Source organism: Haliotis rubra, unplaced genomic scaffold (genome assembly GCF_003918875.1).
Source record: "Haliotis rubra isolate DU_JTF1 unplaced genomic scaffold, ASM391887v1 Scf1165, whole genome shotgun sequence".
Lineage (NCBI taxonomy): Eukaryota > Metazoa > Mollusca > Gastropoda > Lepetellida > Haliotidae > Haliotis > Haliotis rubra.
In genome coordinates, this window is record NW_025765076.1 from 73,016 (window position 1) to 91,776 (window position 18,761).

The following is an 18,761-nucleotide window of genomic DNA, read 5'->3' on the forward strand; positions in this document are numbered from 1 at the left end:
TCAAAATTTATCAAACCTGTGTAGACACATAAGGATTTAAACTCAGAGATTAGTGATATGTATCCAACATGCATGCACGTGCCACGTTCCGTGATGTCAGTGGTTTCGTCCTTGAGACGTGCAAGACGTTGTTGCACGTGCAGTCCGGGAAAGAGAAACAGAGCATATGAATGCCACACAATACTATCACTTTGGAAAGCTCAACCCCTGCCCTTGCGATCGTTCAAAAAAATAAATGGCTATTGAAACGCATAGCATGCCAAGGCTAACGTCTGCACAACGTCATGAGGCCATTGGGATTGTCCGTGGGGGAATGTCTCAACGACAAGTGGCTACACATTTCCACTGCCACCGGAACACCATTTCTGCACTGGTGAGACGCTACCAGAACACAAATGACGTCATCGATCGGCCACGTTCTGGACGTCCACGTGTAACAACGCCAAGACAGGACAGATGGATAAGGGTGACCCATCTTCGCCACAGGTTTCAGACTGCAGTGATGACTGCCCGGACCATCCCAGGACTTCGCCGTATCCACCCCAACACAGTTCGACAACGTTTACGTCATCACAGGATCAGACCACGACGTCCCGCCATACAGTCTATCCTGACACAACGCCATCGACAAGCTCGTCGAATGTTGTGCCGAAATCATGTCCGCAGACCCTTGTTTTGGTAGAGAAATGTTGTTTTTACAGATGAGTCCAGGTTTAACATTTCCCATAGTGATGGACGTCAACGTGCCTATAGACGCTTGGGAGAACGTTATGCACATGCCTATGTCTTGAAAGGAATCGCTTTGGTGGTGGTTCCGTGATGATTTGGGGTGGAATAACAGCACGCCAAAGAACTCCTTTGGTGATTGTTCAGGGCAACTTAACTGGTGTGGGCTAGAGGGATCAGATCCTCCGACCTGTGGCGATTCCTTTTATGCAACGTCATGGCCCTGGGTTAACATTCCAACAGAACAATGCCCGCCCTCATACGGCAAGGGTTGCTATGGATTCCTTGCAACACCACAACGTTGACTTACTGCCTTGGCCTGCAAATTCACCGGATCTCTCCCCGATAGAACATTTTTTGGACGAGATGGATCGACGTCTACGCCGTCTTCCTCATCCGCCAGATAACATCCTTGACCTTGCAACAGAACTTGAGAGAATCTGGCGTGACATCCACAAGCCTTCCTTGCACGTTTGATAGGCTCTATGCGTCGTCGATGCACTGCTGTTCTCAATGCCGATGGTGGACATACCCGTTATTGAGCTTGTGACATGGTCGTTTGACCCGTCCCGCTTGTGGACTCGTGACGTCATTGCGATTGACTTTTCAGTTGAAATTCTCCCAACTTGTTATGGTCTCATGATCCCTCCATTACAGTTTATATGTACCTTCGACATTGTTATCGTACTTATCAACTGGGATAATATTTTAACAATGCATAGTTTCTTTATGTGCCAATATACATTTACAATGTTATCAGATGTGTTTCAGAATAATATCAACAAAGTCAGTTGTTGTTGAGTTGTTGGTTCTTTGATCTTTTGGCTGGCTGCGTTTACACGTGTTTATCTTGTATAAACAGGGTCACAAAGTTCATGTATCTACAAAAAATGTAACCGAATTGAATAATGTTCAGCTGGAGTCGATTTTCTCTCCAACATGAACGATGTCTAAATGTCCCAATCATCAAAAGACATCGCTCAATAATTAACATGATATAATAATTCATTAACAATGTAGAAACTCTTACTATAAATCTAGAGTACCTACACGTAAATACAGTCAGAATCGTTGAAATGTTTTCATTGCCAGCAAATCTCGTCAATAAACCTATTTGCGATTAGTCGTAACTCGGGCACCATGTGCTACAAGCATCGCTTCGTTGTGCAGTCATGCAGACCACATACATGTATACTGAGTCAAAAAAGAAACTTCACAAATTGTAATTTGAAAAATAATGAATAACTTTTCTCTGATGATACATCTATGTATCCGAAATGGGATCCCTATCTTTCGACTCCACAAAAACGTTAGCAAAACCCACACAAACCCATCCATTCGTCATGCAAATGACGTTAGTGCCAAATCAGGTTTTGCACGTGCAGTCAATCACGTGATCTTCGCATCGAAGTTTTCTTCATATGCACGTGTTTGCATTGACCTCAAGTATTGACAAAACACTTTTAAACCACAGTTCTAACGGTACATGAAATGCCACGATTGTCAAATGTGCAACGTGAACGTGCCGTTTTTCTGTATGTGTTTTAACAAGACAAACATACATATAGTCTGTTTATACATGGAATTGCGGGGTGCTGGTCAAACAATAGCACTGGGTGCCATTCCACTAACCGATCTTAGCCGGTCCCGATCTTACTGTCATAGAGTTAACCATTTCAGTAAGTTTTGTAAAACTTCATTATATTCAAGCAACATAACTGTTTCAATATATATCCAAAGTGCACCGAAATTCTATCCTCTTTGCCTGTTTATTGTATTCAGCAAACATTCGGTGTATCCACTCTTATCATAGACCCCCCTCCGGGCAGGACCCTTAATTCTCAATGCTATCACTTTTCGGAAACTTGCAGCTCCACCAACTACCCAGCACATTTCCAAAACATCATCAAAAACCAACCACCCTACTCACCAGAACCACCCCATACACACTTACCCATAAACAAAAACATAAATATTCATGAACGTAAGGCAGCCCTTCAACATAAAAAACCCAGCCTCAGCCCCTGGTCCAGACAACATCACATACACTATACTCAACAAACTTCCACCAAACATGCTTAACTTAACACTCACACTATTTAACTAAATCTGGACCACAGGAAACATACCATCTTCTTGGAAAACAGCTAAGGTGGTGCCAATCCTAAAGCCAGGGAAACCCATCAACTCCCCAGATTCATTTCGGCCTATTTAACTCACCTCACACTTATGTAAATCACTTGAGTCTATAGTAAATAACAGACTAAAACACCGATTTCTTACCCATAACTTAATCAAACAGGACCAGAGTGGCTTCACTCCAAACCGACAAACATTAGACCATATCTTACATTTGGAACATGATATAAAGGTAGCACAAGCACAAAAACAATACACGCTGGCCATTTTTATTGACTTTAGCAAAGCTTTCGACATGGTTTGGCACAACGACCTCATCCCAAAACTACAGAAAAATGCCATACACGGGCGCATTCTAAATTTCATTCATGCATTCCTTAATAATAGACAAATAATCGTCAAATCTCACACCACCATCTCGGACCCTTATCCACTAGAAAATGGAACCCCCCAGGGGAGCATAATATCCCCAACATTATTCAACTTTATGATAAACGACATTTTCCCAGACAAGTGGCAAGAAATTTCTACTCTTAAATTTGCTGATGACATTTCTTTTTGGATTTCATCCACTTCAGGAAACCAAGCCACAATCAAAACTCAAAGAATACTAAATCATATCCAAAACTGGGCCCAAAAATGGGGGTTCCATATTAATGTCAAAAAAAATGTGGGCATATAATTCAAAAATCAAAGAATGCAAAATTATACACCCAACTACACCTTAATCATTCTCTTCCCACAGAGGTTACTCCTGTCATATCTTCCTACGTAACCTCTGTTCTAATACGGCCCTTTCATGGTGTGAGCGTTCAAGACTCGTGATTGGAGGCAATCAGATTTAGTTGTGCAATCAGCGACGTTGTTTCAAAAGTGATCATTCGCAAGGCCTCGGTAACTTCCGTATGCTTCGAGAAAACTAAACCTCTTCCTGTGCGCGATGCGAAACGTATTTTCTAGACAGAACTCAGTCATGTTATGGTGGTTCAGTGGCGTCTCCATCGCCCTCGTTGACAACGCACAAGCTAGCCATTAAACGTCTTGTGTGTAATATCAACACAAGTCCCCGGCAGATGGGGGATATTTGTGGCCCCACATTTGCTTGTGTTAGTCAAGTTGAATCTAAGTCGATGTAACACGTGTTCTGATTGGATAGAAAGAAGGGAGAGAATTCGTGTTGCGATCTTTTGCCGCTAGGGGATTTTACGAGAACCGGGAAATATGGCCGTATTAGAACAGAGGTTCGTAGGAAGATATGACAAGTAACCTCTTTTGGAAGAGAATGCACCTTAATAACCAGGAAATCAAGTTCGAAAAAGAGGCAAAATTCCTAGGGGTAACTTTTGACCAACACATGACATGGACACCCCATATTAATAATTTCGTCAACTCCTGTCAAAAAGATCTAAATCTCATGAGATAAACATATACAAAACTCTTATACAGTCGAGACTGGACTACGCCGTTCTGGTCCTCCACTCCCTCTCCCCATCTAACTTACAAAAACTAAATTCCATTCAATATAAAGCCCTTAAGCTAGCCCTAAGCACTAGGACTGGCACCTCCCACAACACTTTTCTCCTACTTACAGGCATCCCTTCAATCAAACTGCACTCAATTACTGGGCTAGGGCCCAACACAACCCAATATAAAAACTTATTTCAACTAAATATACCAACACTAAAAAATCCACCATCAAAAAATTCAAAAACAACCAAAACAAAGCACCCCTATTCACTCACCTAAACAATCTGCTACACTCACAACACCTAAACAACATCCAGCACACATCTCCCATAACAAGCTACACTCACAACACCTTAACAACATCCAGCACACACCTCCCATAACAAGCTACACTCACAACACCTTAACAACATCCAGCACACACCTCCCATAACAAGCTACATTCACAACACCTTAACAACATCCAGCACACACCTCCCATAACAAGCTACATTCACAACACCTTAACAACATCCAGCACACACCTCCCATAACAAGCTACATTCACAACACCTTAACAACATCCAGCACACACCTCCCATAACAAGCTACATTCACAACACCTTAACAACATCCAGCACACACCTCCCATAACAAGCTACACTCACAACACCTTAACAACATCCAGCACACACCTCCCATAACAAGCTACACTCACAACACCTTAACAACATCCAGCACACACCTCCCATAACAAACTACATTCACAACACCTAAACAACATTCAGCACACACCTCCCATAACAAGCTACACTCATGACAAACCTCCACCCTCCACAGACATTACACAGGCACACACCTCCCATAACAAGCTACACTCCTGACAAACCACCACCCTCCACAGACATTGCACTGGCACACACACTGCAAACTCTCCACAAAAACACTGATATTCAAACCAAAACAAACCTCATTCAAACCCACATTAACCTAAACTACCCAAACCTCCCCAGCCATCAACTTCCTCACATCTAAAACAGAAACTAAACAACTCATTAAATCTCAAACACTCAACCAAAACTACCAACACAACCATAACACAAATAAGTCCTATTGGGTTAAATCCATCATAACCAAACCTATAAATTCTCATCACTAGACTAATTACAGGCATAACAAACTTAAATCACACACTCTACAAACAAAATAGACACCCAGATGGACTATGCACACACTGCAAACAACCTGAAACAATTGAACATATATTTACACAACAAACTGCAACAAACAAACATCTGCCAGCTACAAAACTCCATACCCAGCAAATATCACAATAACATACCCCTACTGCTCAACCCACACAACCCACCAAACATTTTCAACGCTGTAGCTACCTTCATTACTAATTCCAATCTAATAAATAAAATTTAGACCATCCCAAACAAATTCCATTTTGTTGACATCGTGCTTCTCATTCATGAACGACAGAGGCATCAAAGTTGGGGTTAAAAGTTTTAATAAACCTTCCTTCGCACATCGGCGGTTACATTCAAACTGAGCATGGGAAACACATGTACAGGTACTTCAAATCCTTCTGGTTGGTGAACATATATCTCACAGTCGATTGGCGCGTTCAGGTATGCTGTCTTGACGTCCATCTGATGAACTACCATATCTCGCTGAACCGCAAGCTGTAATAGAGTCCGAATTGAGGTAATTTTGGCAGTAGGAGCAAAAGTCTCATGGTAATCGATGCCTGGAACTTGTGAATACCCCTTGGCTACATACCTTGCTTTATATCTCTCACCACCGTGACCAGATTTTATGGCAAATACCCATCTTCCCCCCACTGTCGATCTGCCTGCTGGTGGGTTGGTGATTTCGAATGTCTCATTGTCCCGTAATGCTGTCATTTCTTCCTCCATTGCTTGATACAAATTCTCTTTGTCAGGCGATGACATTGCTTCATCATATGTAGTTGGAATGCTCGCCATTTTGTAGCAGTAGTGTACAGTGTACATTGCACTATCCTCAGATTCAGATATGTCTGATCCACATACATAGTCCTCCATGCGTTTGGGATTTGTAGTTTGTCGTTTGGGATATCTACGCGTTGGCTCGACTTCTTGTTGCTTTTGGTTTTCTTCTGTCGTTGGACCTTGAATATCTTCATGTTGAGTTTCTTCTTTCTCCTGTTCTTTAGTTTCTTCAGCCTAAGGTCTCTTGTGCATTTCCTGTTCTTCCTCATAGTCAGGTTCATAAACAGTCTCTGTAAATATTTCTGTGAATTTCACACATCTTATTCTTCTGACTTCATCCTGTTGAGGGAAGTAGACCAGGTAGGCTGGGCTTTCACGATCATATCCAACGAAAACACCTTTTTCGCTGCGACTGTCCAGTTTCTTCGTCCTTTGAGCATAAGCAAAGCAAGCTGTGCCGAAAACATGCATATTTGACAGATTTGGCTTCTGACCTGTCATAGCCTCAAATGGTGTCTTGTTCAGTCTCTTGTTGTAACACCGGATCCGAGTGTACGCTGAAGTCATGATAGCATATGACCACAGAGTCTTGGGTAACTTGGCTTCAATGATGAGGCATCTCGCCATGTCAAATAGGGAACACCATGCCCTTTCTACTGTTCCGTTCTCATGGGGTGAGTACGGTGCTGACCTCTGGTGACGTATCTTGTTCTTGATGAGAATGTTCCTAAATTTCTCGCTGGTGAATTCCATCCCGTTGTCAGTCCTCAAGGTGACCACTTTTCCAAATGGTGCCATATCTGCTAAGAATTTCTCTGTAGCTGCTGGTGTGTCACTTTTCTGTTTCAGGAGATACAAGGTAACAGTACTTGAGTTATCATCAACAAATGACAGAACATATCTAAAACCACCACGAGCTGATGGCTCAATGGGTCCCGCTAAGTCACAATGAACCAACTCAAGTGTCTTAGTTGCTCGTTTGTCAGGTTTCCTATCTATCCACTGGAACATCTTTCCCTTAGCACAAGTGTCACATACATCATTCTGTGCCTTACCGACAATCTTCATACCATTTACTGCCTCTTCTAGTTTCATGACATCCTTCATGTTACAGTGTCCAAGAATCTTATGCCAGTCTTGGGCTGAATGAGTAACACATTTAAATGAAACAGTGTTGTTCAAGTAATAAAGTTTACCATGTTTTAGTATGTTGAAGGTAGTACCGTCTGGAGCCTTCAAACATGCACTGTCGGGATTAAAGTTGGCGGTTGCTCACTTGTTTGTAGCTGCCTGCACAGACAAAATGTCTTGGTTGAACGATGGAACATATAACGCATCCTCCAGTATCACTTTGTATTGCTTACCGTCGACATCATACAGAGAAACATGTGCTTCACCTTTAGCTTGGAAAATCCTGTTAGTTCTACTTCCATCAGCAAACTCGATGTAGTGTTCAGATGTGCGGGAAGTCTCGTCAAAATTAACAAACTTGTCTTTGTCAGTTATGATATGTGTTGTAGCTCCACAGTCCACAAGAAGATTGTTAAGAAGATCCCCAGTATCATCTTGAACACTAACCTTGAATGCTAAATATGAATATTCTGGCTCACAATTTTCTTTCTCATTACTCACACTTTTGGCAGTATCTCTCTTCCGGCAAACTTTTGTGTCATGTGTTGGACTTTTGCATATGTCACACCATCGGCCTTGTTTCTTGTTTCCATTTGGATAATACTTCTTTGCTCCTTGTGTCTGTTGCTGATTCCTTTCTACACTGTGATGCTCTATGTCCTGGCTCTCCACATGAATAACACTTGAAGGTCATAATACTGTCTTCACCTTTACGTGTATATTGTATTTTGTCAGTCTCTTCATAACTTCGCAGAGTCGTTCTAAACTCAGAAAAAGGCATGGGCTTATCTTTTTGTGTTACCACTATAGCGCTCTTCTCCGACATTCGCGCGCCCGTCCTTTCCCATTTCAATCCGGTCTCCCTCTCCTACACATAGTAACCTCGCACGCTCAACTCTCCTCTCATTTGATTCATTCATACCATTCATGTACTGGATGTACTGGTTTCGCCTTGTACGCCCCACACCAATCATCGATACTCTTCAAAAAAATCAATCAATCCTACACCCAATCTACCCTCCTCCTCTCAGCCTCAGACACCCACATCAGCAAAGCGACCGGTCATCCCTATCCCACTGGCCGCTGGCCGCAGCCACCCAAGCTGGGACTAACAATCGCAAGTGTGAGCCATTTTTTCCTTGTGACTCTGTGTAAATAGACAATCTGTAAATAGACAATCAAATAATTCAAAGACAATTCCTCACATTTCTCCCAGTTTGTTTTGTTTACCTTTCATTTGTATATATGTTCATTTGTAATTTGTTTCTATGATACCTATATATTGTGTACATAGCCAAACCACCCACCACAGCCCACAAAACAACTCTACACCCCCTCCCTCCCCCTGCATCATGGTCTCCCCCTACCCCAGCTCATCCCTATTCTCCACCCCTACCAAAGATTTTCTGCCACTCACATCACCCCACCAAGTCGACCCAATACCAATAAACTTCGAAATCAACCTAGAAACCATCCTTCCCGACCTCCAAACCACAACCGATCCCTCCCAACCCCTCCAATCTCCAAACACTCAAACCAAACCCCCAAAACAGCCAAAGACCACATATCTCACCAAACGAAAACACCCAATCCAACAAAAACAATGTGCCCAAGAACCCCCAACCTATCAATCAAACACATCCCCTTAGCTTTCGCCATCAACACACACACACACCTCTTAACCACACCTACTCCATCAACATATTCGCTTTATGCCTCAAACAACAACATATCCAATACAAATTCATAAACAATTGTGGCCGGGGGTTCAAAATTACATTTCCAGATAAACAAGCCCTCACTTACACCACCAAACACACACTCATCGATGGAAAACAAATAAGCTGGCAGCTGCCACGATGGCAATCATCTATACAGGGGGTAATTCACATTGACGCCAGGAAATCACAAACAGATATACAAAACTACATAGACATTGCAAACACTATCCCAACACAACCTAAAATTACCGTATACCGCACAATCAATAACAAGCAACCCACCATGTACAACTCAAACACTCAGCCAACCTTTCTCACCTTTGACACCACCACACTCCCCACTCATATCACATTTGGAGCACTATCATACAAAGTACATCCCCTCAGGAAAAACCCACAACAATGCAGATACTGTTTCTCTTACACACACACAACTAACACCTGCAAGTCACCAATGTTATGTCCCAAATGCGGGTCGGACAGCCACACAGTAGAAGAATGTACATGGCAAAAATACTGCATTCACTGTGACACACACGGACACACTTCAACACAAAATACATGCCCCATCAAGCAAATCCACATCCTCAAACTAAACAAACACATAAAACACACCGACCTGCCGAAACCAGCACGCATATCACTCTTTCCTCTCAGTGTCTTCCTCCACACCATCTGCTAATACTTCATCCAGCTCCATCCTCAGCCCCCTTCCCCCTCTAAACCCCCCAAACCACGTTCAATCCACCGCCCCCAAACCTACATCCCCTACTTCCACCCAACCATGCACAAAACCCATCAAACCTAAACAACCACTCCTACCCAAGCCCCAACCCACCCACCCTACCCCACTAACACTGCCCCACCACCTCCCAAGCCCACAAACCAACCCCCACCTACCAATACCACTCTCCCAAAACCACCCATCACCCAAGCTATCCAACCCCAACTCCACACAGCCAAACCCACCCACACACACACACACACACACACAAACCCAACCTCACTCTCACACCACAAAAATTAAATGAAAACCTCAACAAGCTCATAGAATTCATATCCGCAGCCATTCTCCTCAAAGATCCCACAGCAAAAAAACTACATACCCTCGCCCACAAAATCAAACTCGACCACAAGGGTCTAGCCAGCCTCCTTATCGCCAAAAAAAACCTCTCCTAAACCTTTCAACCACTAAGCTGCAACAACCTATTGCAATTATGCCCCAACCCATGGTCTTTTTTAAACTACTGCTACAAATTACTGCAACCATGGCTATATTACAGTGGAACTGCAATGGACTCCGAGTACACTGGCATAAGCTTAAGGCACTCATCGCCCAAAATAATATCTCCCCCCAAATTATTGCTCTGCAAGAAACCAAATTATCACCTAAAAATGCCTTCAAAATACCAGGCTATATTTTCATTCGGAAAGATAGACCTCGGCCAGTAAATATCCCAGGCCCCCCTGCTGGAGGCCTGGGCTTCTTTATAACAGAGCAATTAAATTATACCACTTTCGACATCCCCACCCAAGATCTAGAAGTCCTGGCTATTAAAACAAAACTTAACAATAATGTAATTTTCTGAATAAAATTGATATTTTATACTTATCCTGACTCATGCTTAATTGCTTGTCTTCTTCTTCTTGCGAACATAGTGGAACACTTGTATCTCCTTATTGAAGCTCCCTTCAATAAAACGTACGTAAAATCACTAATCACTACTCACCAAGAGTTGCCCCTCTTTGTAGTTTTGGCGGGAAACGGCGCCACTGTCTCCCACATGCTTCACTCTCTCCTGATTATGAGCCCGACACTTGAATTTGCAGGGAAATCCAAAGTGTCTTGTGGGGAGGATGGGAGGCTTACCTCATGAATCAGGATAAGTATAAAATATCAATTTTATTCAGAAAATTACATTATTGTTAAGTTTTGTTTTAAAGGAGGTGGGAAAAAGTACTTTGGATTTTAATTAGTGAATTTTACGTAATATAAACCCCCCTATGGGAACTTCATAATGGCACTGTAATTTAGATAATTTCTGATGCTATAGCACATAAGTTCTTTCAGCTGCCTTAGATGGGAGGACCACAAACCTAACTTATGTTAACATTATAAAAGTGGATTTAGCAACTCCAAAGTGGAGAAGCGACCCAGCTGTACAAGTAACTTACAAGTACTGGGTTTAAGACTATACTAGTCTTGAGACATACATATAGACAAAAGCAAAACTCTGTAGAGTTGTAGGCTTGATAAGTCATGATATAATAGAGCGAGACTACGTCTCATCTTCTGTGGGGAACTGTCAACTGCTGTGCGAGAACCAGAGGGCCGAAATGGTGAATGCCTGAGACTGGCGATATCTCTCAAGTAGTGGTTTGCAAACACCATGTCCGATTTCCAGAAACAGCCCTCCATGGTCGTGTTCAGGGAGCAATTCCCATGTAGAGCAAGTGTTGATGCCAGTGCTCTAATTTCGTGAGGGTTAGAGGCTCTTGGAGGATCGAGTCCTGCAGCCTTGTAGGCTCGTACTATGACAGTTCTAATCCAAATAGATATCGTAGTGCGGGAGACTTCAGTCTGTGTCACTGTTGATATCCGGACGAAAAGTCGTTTGAACTTGCGTCTCCTCATTCTGGATCGTTGTAAGTATACTTTTAATGCTCTCACTGGGCATAATGATAAGTCAAGCGTATCATGAGGTCCGAGTATGGAGGATAGTGCTGGGATGTGGAATTGTCTGTCAAGCTGACCTGGCAGTTGATTCTTGGCGATAAAATCCCATCGTAGTCCCATATGCACTGTGTTTTGATTTTCGTCAAAACGAGTTCTCTCATCATCTAGAGCATGAATTTCCGACATCCTGGCTGCTGTTGCTAGGGATAGGGATCTCTGTTTTTGGTCCTCAAGTTTATAAGAGCGTAACAAGGCCAGTAACTCTGGTACCTTAGTAAATTTTGCTCCCGTCCTCATAGTGATCACTGAACTCAGTGCTGCTAGGTAAGTTGAAAGTGTAGACCCTTTTAGACGTTTGGTTTGTCGTAGGTGACAAAGATAGTCCGCCACTTGAGGATGTGTAGCATTTCTAGCTGTAAATCCCTTTTTAGCAGCGTAGGTCTCAAAACTGTGCCTCTTGTCGTCGTACAAGTTGCGTATAGAATTGCGTAAAGCAAGCGTGACTGCTTTCGCCGCTCTGGCTGAGTAACCTCTCTTGTTTTAACATGCTTTAATACAGTCCGCATGTGAAGTTGGTATGCTCCTGGGTTGTCGTGCGCTTGTTTTGTGTGAGGATGTACTAGTAGATTCGATCGCTCTGGTAGTTGCAGCATTGGTGGTCCGATTTCTTGTATGAGAATGGGAAACCACGTTCTCGCTGGCCAGTACGGCGCGACCAAAATCAGTTGGAGGCTCTGTGTTTGCCTGATTTTCTGTAACACCCTCGGTATTAGCGCTGGCGGCGGAAGCGCATACGCGTTGAGGCCTTCCCAGGATATGCTGAGAGCGTCCGTTGCCCACGCTCGTGGATCTGGGACCGGGAAGACGAATGTTTTTAGCTGATTGTTGAAGCTAGTGGCGAAAAGGTCTATTAATGGAGCTCCTATTTCCTTGATAATCTGTTTGAAGATTTCTGGATGGAGCATCCATTCTGTTGGTGACGGTCGGGAGAGTGCGTCTGCTAAGACATTCTTGGCTCCTGGAATGTGACATGCTCTTACATGGATGTTTAGATCGTCGATGAGGTCAAACAGTTGAAAGCAGAGATTCAGTAGGTTCTTGTTGAGCCTTGCTTGTTTATATAAAACGCCACTGTTGAGTTGTCTGTGTGTATCATGAGATGCGCATTCTGTAGAATGGTGCTCCAATGAAATAAGGCGTTGATAACTGCTTTCATCTCTAGCATGTTGATGTGCAGACTGCTCTCTTTTTTTGGTTCCATAACCCCGGAGGTAGAGTGAGCGTGTCGACATCGTCCTCCCTCCTAAGATAGGTGTGAGTTGGATTATTGTCTTTAGAAGGTGAAGCCAAGTCCATAACCGTTAGCCATCCAGTAACGGATTTCAGAGTCTGAGAATACGATGCCTCCATCATCTTCAGTAACAGAAGCGCTGATCAAAGGACGTTGATACTCCTCCGATGGTGAAGGGGGTGGAGTCCTGCGTGACTGTGGTGACCTGGGTGGTGATCGACGTGGAGACCTGCGCGGAGACCTTCGTGGAGACCTGCCTGGAGACTTGCTATGCGAACGACGTAGGGACCTACGAGGAGATCGGCGAGGAGATCGACGTGGAGAATAACCCGACGAACTGTGTCTGTATGGTGACCTGCGCGGAGACCTGCGCGGAGATGAGTGGCTGTAGGTTCGCGAAGGTCCTGGGGGAATCCCTCAACGATCTACATGACGAAGATGACTTGGATACTGTAGCTGGTGTCCTTCGCGAAGGCTTTCGTGAACGTTCATCTGAGTCCGCATCTGGGGAGTGACGACTGGTACTTTGCAAAGGCCTTCGCGAAGGCTGGGGGTCCGAGCCAGAGTCCAGGGATGAGCGAATCCTCCTTCGTGAACGCCTTCGCGAACGTTGATCATCGGAGTCCGAGGCAGAAGGCGATCTAGTTGTCCTTCGCGAAAGCCTTCGCGAACGCTGATCGTCTGGGTCCTTCGTAGGGGCTGGCTGTGACGACCTTCGCGCAGGCTGGTCCGTAGGTGTAGACTTGTTAGCAGCAGTCACGTTGATGGGAGGTCCCTCAGAGGTGTTGTCTACGTTGGAGCCTTCGCGAAGGCTCAGGCCCTGGGCTGGTTGTTTCTTCTCTAGGCCGTAACGCTCCTCCACCATCTTCATTATCTGCTGCAAAAAGTCGCCCGGGAAGGTCTGCGATGTTGACGGGACCCACGGGATGATCATCTGTCATCAGTGTTGATACATCGGGTTGAGAATGGATCTGCGCTGACGTCACCGTAGCTGAAACCGGACGCTTCTTGTGATGAACCTCTGGAATGATGATCGGCTGAGCATCGTACAGGCCCTTTTCTGCGACGGTAACAATCTCGGCCGAGAAAGTTCTTGTAGTCTGCGCTGGCTTCCCCTTGGTGGTGGACGCTGCCCTGGGGGTGCGGAGTCTGCGCTGAGATGTTGACGCCCTCCTAGTCTTGGACTGCAACGACGGGATGTCTGGCGATGCAGGTCGCTTCTTGGAGATGGGAAACTCCAGCGGGACACCAGACGGGAGGGGGTCATCCGACAGCAGTTGACTGGTGAGGGACTCAGCAGCATTATCCATGACTGGATCAAGCCTGCGTGACCTATCTGCTGCACGTCTCAAGACGAAAAGTAAATATTTATTAAATGCACAATTTGATAAATTATTGCAAAAACTGCAACGTGAGCTGAAAGAACATGGTACAGTACAGCTGGGGCATATTAAATGCGGGTCAGCAGCAGAAAAACGTAACTTGCATACAGAACAGATTTTCATGAACGTAACCTACTGAACAAACAGGGAATACACCGTGAATAAACAGTGGTAAATACGAATAAATATCAAAACATATTGTTGAAGGATACTAGCTAAACCTCTATAAGGGACTTGTAGAGGTAACTAACTAAATAATAAAAGGATATAGTGCCGTAAGGAGACACAGGCGCTCTCACATCCTGCTCACTGGGCGAAGAAGGAGAGAGTGAAGCATGTGGGGGACAGTGGTGCCGTTTCCCGCCAAAACTACAAAGAGGGGCAACTCTTGGTGAGTAGTGATTAGTGATTTTACGTACGTTTTATTGAAGGGAGCTTCAATAAGGAGATACAAGTGTTCCACTATGTTCGCAAGAAGAAGAAGACAAGCAATTAAGCATGAGTCATGATAAGGAAAAATAAGAATTAACCATCATAAACGTATATAGAAGACCCACCCACAAAATCACTACTAATGATTTAGAAATACTATCCAAATTCATTCTATCCAAGTCCATATACCATTATCAGGGATAGAAATACCTTTTTTTCTAAGTGTGCCTTAGGGCACCAGACAAATATCTTAGGTGTGCCTTTCAGAAATGAAGTGTGTCCACATGTCTTGAGAATAAATGACAATAATGATGATCATTTGAAGTTTATTGTTAAAGGTGACATGCAACCAAAACATCAAACATAATTAAAACACAATTATCACTTATTCATGACATATAATATACATTGCTGGTTATGAAAAAACATATAAACAAAACTATAAGCGTACCATTGCAAATCAAAGTGCAATATTGTGTACTTAGGTTTACTTCCCAAGAAACGAAGCAGCCGGGATACCGAACCCAGTCAGAGCGGGTGGGTGTGCACTCAAGTGGAACGGCTGGCTCATTTGCAGATGCCCTCACGACTCAATTGTGTGTGTGTATATATAGAGATGTTGGGTTTTGTAAATACATGCTCATTTTTTGTGTATAACATTTGACAATCAACAGACATCATAACATGTCATGTGTTCAAGTATCACACCTGCCTGTCTGTGTAATTACATAATGTGACAGAGACCGAACTCGAGCCATAAATCAATGCATTTTGTTTATGGTGTATAGCCTGATAGGTGTTAAGTTCAAATTGCATGTGGTCAGTGATCGCAGCTGTGTATTGAATATTGTCATTAGCAGACAGGCAGGCAGACACACAGGTGTCAATAAAACAAGACATTGAGTTTTGTCTGTGACAACGACATATCTATATCACAGTTAGAAATTTTGTCAACGCTAAAAAATGACATTGCTTTTAAGTATCGAACTGAGACAGTGACTCGGTAAGAAGAAGGTGTGGTGAAATAGACAAATGAAATTATATAAACAGTTAATTTACTGTCATAACATATAAAAAGATCGCGCCTGTGAGATATCAACAACACATTAGAAAAATAGCTCACACCAAAGCCTTCATAGCGTATTCACCGGACTACCCACTTCCAAGCTGCGTGAACCTATTTCACTGCGCACGTGCTATGAGCGCAGCCCAGATGTTGAAACCAGTTTCTCCTGAAAAGTCGGGGGAAAATTAGTGAAACGTTTGAACTCCGATTTCGCGCGTTTTTTTTCATCGCGTTATTTTTCAACTTTATAAGTTGAATTTGCATTTTTGACGATTTGTTTCGGTTAGTCCATACCAAAAAGTATCAGAATCTGCAAAGTTGTGTTTTACGTTGCATGTGACCTTTAAATAAAGAAATGGGTTTCTGAGCATTCAAATGTGTTATCAAATTGGAAAAAAAATAATTGTTTCGGGGATTAAATGACTAAAGGTGAGTTATGTTTTCAAAAAATTGGGCATGCCATAAGGGCACTGAGAACATTTTTAACCATGCCATTTCAATATTTACCATGCCTTGGCACACTAATACATGGGGTATTTCGAACCCTGATTATCCTTGGAGATTTCAACGCACACCATCCACTGTGAGGCACAAGACCCTTCACTGACATTAATGGAACTCGACTATCCGACTTGCTAGACAAACACAACCTAAGCAAACTAAACGACAACCAACCTACAAGATACCCACTCTCCCACCTACATTCACCCACAGCAATAGATATCACACTCACTACACCTAAACTTACACAATCTTGTATATGGGAGGTCCACAATGACACCTGGGGCAGTGACCACTGCCCCATCAAAATTACAATTCCATCACATACACACCCCACACCTACAAACACCACCAACAACATCCAATCCACACCTCCTGAACTCAAATTCAACCTAAACAAAGCAGACTGGCATAAGTTTACCACACTCTGCAAACAACTAGACACTACTAGCATCTACAACCACGACATAAACACATTCAACAACAACTACACAAACGCCATTATAAACATCACAAAAAAATGCATTCCCACCATTTGGACCGACCCAGCACTAAAAACAGTCCCCTGGTGGAGCACAGACATGATAAATGCCAGAACGGCAAGAAAAAAGGCCCTTCGCCAATCAAAAAGGAACCGTTCAAAATTACATTTGGCAAAAAACTAAGAAATAATACTAAACAACTTATAAAGGCAGCAAAAATCCAGCATTGGAGAAACTTTTGTTCAACCCTTAGGCTAAAGAAAACTAACACTCGACAAAATGTGGAACAAATTTAAAGCCATAAAGGACATTTCCGAAAAAAACATTTCCTCCCAGACCTCCCCACAAACAAAGATAAGTCTAACGCTATTGCTGCTCATTTCTCGACCACTAGTAGCTCCACGAACTTCCCACCACAATTCCAAAATATAATAAAAAAACACAACCCCTTCTCCCCCCAACCCCCCCATACAGACCTCCCAAAAAACAAAAGCATTAACATACACGAGCTTAAATCTGCACTCAGAAACAAAAACTCAGCCTCAGCCCCAGGTCCAGATGCCATCACCTACACCATACTAAACAAACTCACACCAAACATGCAAAACCTTACACTTACACTCTTCAACCATATCTGGACATCAGGCAACATACCTACTTCATGGAAAACAGCCAGGGTGGTACCAATCCTCAAACCTGGCAAACCAAATAACGATCCAGATTCTTTCCGCCCAATTTCACTCACCTCTCACTTATGCAAAACTCTTGAAACTATCATTAACAATAGGCTAAAACACCAAATCTTAAATAAAAATCTTATAAAAGAGGACCAGAGTGGCTTCACTCCTAATCGACAAACTTTATATCACATTTTACATTTGGAACAAGACATCAAAGTATCCCAAGCACAAAAACAATACACAATGGCCATTTTTATAGATTTCAGTAAAGCATTCGACATGGTTTGGCATAACGGCCTCCTACAAAAACTTCAAAAACATGCCATACACGGTTGAACTCTAAATTTCATTCACTCTTTCCTAAACGACGGACAAATAACAATCAAATCTCACAACACCATTTCGGATCCTTACCCCATAGAAAATGGCACCCCCCAGGGGAGTATACTATCCCCAACTTTATTCAACTTTATGATTAACGACATATTTCCAGAAAAATGGCCTGAAATCTCAACTGCCAAATTTGCCGACGACATTTCATTTGGACTTCATCCACTTCTATAAAACAGGCATCTACTGAAATACAAAAAATGCTACATTTCATTCAAAATTAGGGCCCAAAAATGGGGGTTCCATATAAATGTCAAAAAAACCGTGGGCATTCTATTCAAATGTAACAGAGGTATTCGTGTACACTGTATGTAGCTTCAATGATGACGAACACTTGTGTGGGGTTTCAGGGATTTATTCGGCGCTGGTGACGTGGGATAAGGAAATCCCAAGTTGGCTGAACTATAACAAAAACCCCTCGTCTCAGGGACGCAGGCAGAATAGGCGAACAGCTAATGTGAACATCTGATTCTCAGTGAACCTAAATAAACAAAGTATTGCCTAAGTATACTGCTAGTATATACATATATACATCATAAATGACATTAGCATACACATAAATAGTTATTTACCCTAATACATACATATATATGCATGTAGAAACTGAACCTTATAATAAACATGCATGATACACATTACTGTATCATGCCAATCATGAAATAGCTAATACATATACTTATACATACTACATATGCATGGTACAAATTACAGCGTCATG

The 18,761-nt window shown here is 42.9% G+C and overlaps 1 protein-coding gene across 4 annotated transcripts in view; it reads left to right on the top strand.

Annotated features, from left to right (window-relative positions):
* The window catches only part of LOC124256650 (platelet endothelial aggregation receptor 1-like), a 79,138-nt gene that overhangs the window by 35,131 nt on the left and 25,246 nt on the right, over positions 1–18,761 (top strand). The window lies entirely within an intron of this gene.